The sequence below is a fragment of the Muntiacus reevesi genome, chromosome 10 (genome assembly GCF_963930625.1).
Source record: "Muntiacus reevesi chromosome 10, mMunRee1.1, whole genome shotgun sequence".
NCBI lineage: Eukaryota > Metazoa > Chordata > Mammalia > Artiodactyla > Cervidae > Muntiacus > Muntiacus reevesi.
The window spans coordinates 34,592,585-34,594,845 of NC_089258.1; the positions used below are offsets into that span (position 1 = coordinate 34,592,585).

At 37.0% G+C, this 2,261-nt stretch overlaps 1 pseudogene; it reads right to left on the bottom strand.

Annotated features, from left to right (window-relative positions):
- Positions 1-1,378: 1,378 nt before the first annotated feature.
- On the bottom strand, positions 1,379-1,480 carry LOC136143932 (small nucleolar RNA SNORA11; annotated as a pseudogene).
- Between the last annotated feature and the right edge of the window lie 781 nt (positions 1,481-2,261).

A 2,261-nucleotide genomic window follows, 5' to 3' on the forward strand; every position in this document is an offset into this window, starting at 1 on the left:
TATTTCCAATATTCTGGGAGGTGGGTCATAGAGGATCCTGCTGTGATTTATGTCAGAGAGTGTTTTGCCTATGTTCTCCTTTAGGAGTTTTATCGTTTCTGGTCTTACATTTAGATCTTTAATCCATTTTTAGTTTATTTTTGTGTATGGTGTTAGAAAGTGTTCTAGTTTCATTTTTTTACAAGTGGTTGACCAGTTTTCCCAGCACCACTTGTTAAAGAGGTTGTCTTTTTTCCATTGTATATCCTTGCCTCCTTTGTCAAAGATAAGGTGTCCATAGGTTCGTGGATTTATCTCTGGGCTTTCTATTCTGTTCCATTGATCTATATTTCTGTCTTTGTGCCAGTACCATACTGTCTTGATGACTGTGGCTTTGTAGTAGAGTCTGAAGTCAGGCAGGTTGATTCCTCCAGTTCCATTCTTCTTTCTCAAGATTACTTTGGCTATTCGAGGTTTTTTGTATTTCCATTTTGTATTTCCATGTATAAATTATAATTTATAATTATAAATTAATTAATGTCATATTCAAATGGGTGACCCCCACCCAGCAGGGAACTTTAAAACTATTGAATTGACCCATACATTTTTTCCTAATTCTATTCCTTCAACCTTCTCTCAGCAGTAATCACTACTATAAAATTAAAAAAAAATTTTTTAAATATGTTTTCACTACTTCTGTATATACCGTTTGTTTCCCACTTTAAAAACATGAATTTTATAATATTTTATATCACAATCCAATAAACACACACACATGTAATATGTATACATACATAAAAGCAAAAAAAGTTTTGCCAAAAATGTCTATGCTGAGTTAAATGTTTTTTGGAGATCTTTTTCTTTTTTTAAAGCAGTTTTAGGTTTACAGTAAAACTGGACAGGAACATACAGAAATTCCCCATGTACCCCCTCCCCTCACATGAACAGCCATTATCAACAGAATGGCACCTCTGTTTCTTTTTAGACTGAGGATGACTGCATTGACACATCATCAAAACGTCCCCAGTTCACCTAGGGTTCACTTTAATGAGCAGAGCAGCGTTGCATATTCTGTGGGTCTGGACAAAAGTATGGCCACATATAGCCATCATTGTAATGTCTCTCAGAGCACTTTGACTGCTCATGAGAACGTCTGTACTCTGTACTCCTCTCTGCAAACTCCTGACAACCACTCATCTCTTTACTGTCTCTACAGATCTGCCTTTTGCAGAATGGCATACAGTTGGAATCTTTTTCTTTCTCTTTGAAATGAGAGGTTCAGACCGTTTATGAGACCACTCCTGGCCCACGCAGGCATGGACCGGACAGGCTCCGGGGCAAGCTCCCGCACTGCGTGCTGCGGCTTTCCTGCCAGCACCGGCCCGCCCCGCCACCACGTGGAGGTGCGGCCTTTCTGCTCACAGGAAGGTCACAGGTTCCTGTCGGGTGTGTTGTAAACAGCCGAGCCATGTCTTCAGGCCCCCTGCTCTGAGCACACCCCTGTATATATCCTTAAACATTACGGTTGCTTGCTTTGAGTTTTATAAAGGTGGTATTATGCTTACATGTATTGTTCCGTATATTGTTCCACGAGTTGGTTCTTTTTCCTTCCATATTATGCTTTGAGGATCCATCCATGTTGCCAATAGCTATAATTTCATTTTTTCTTCTATGTCGTATTTTATTGTATAAAAACTCTTAAATTTAATCCTTCTCTTTTGGTAGACACTTGAACTCTTTACCGTTCCTGTTACAAACAGTGTGATTTTGAACATTCTTGTGCCTATCTCTTCTTGTTTATTGCAAGTTTCTCAAAGGTATGTTCATATAACGCTTTTACAATATAAAAAACTTAAAGAATGTGTAGTGATGTAACATATGCTTCAAAATAATTCTACATTATTTCATTAAAGTTAAAGTGGATTTTTTTGGTTTGAAATAATCTAGATATCTTAACTAACCCCCCAATTTTAGAACATCCCGAGGGCTGATATTTTACTATATTATTAGTGTTTCTGAAAAATATCTCATTTCTTAAGATAAATAAAAGTAGTTTAGAATATTTAGCTCAGTAACTTATGTCATTGAAGCACCTTTAAAATTTTTTATTCGAGATGTTCCAATCTTCCTTTTCTTTTTATGTCTGTTTCCTGACTGGATGGTAAGTATCCTGAGGACACATATTATATAATGAAGATTTATTGCCTCTGTTTATAGCGAAGGAAATGAAACTGAGCAAAGTCAAGCCTAAAGTGGCAGAACTGGGAATCAGTCTAAAGCCC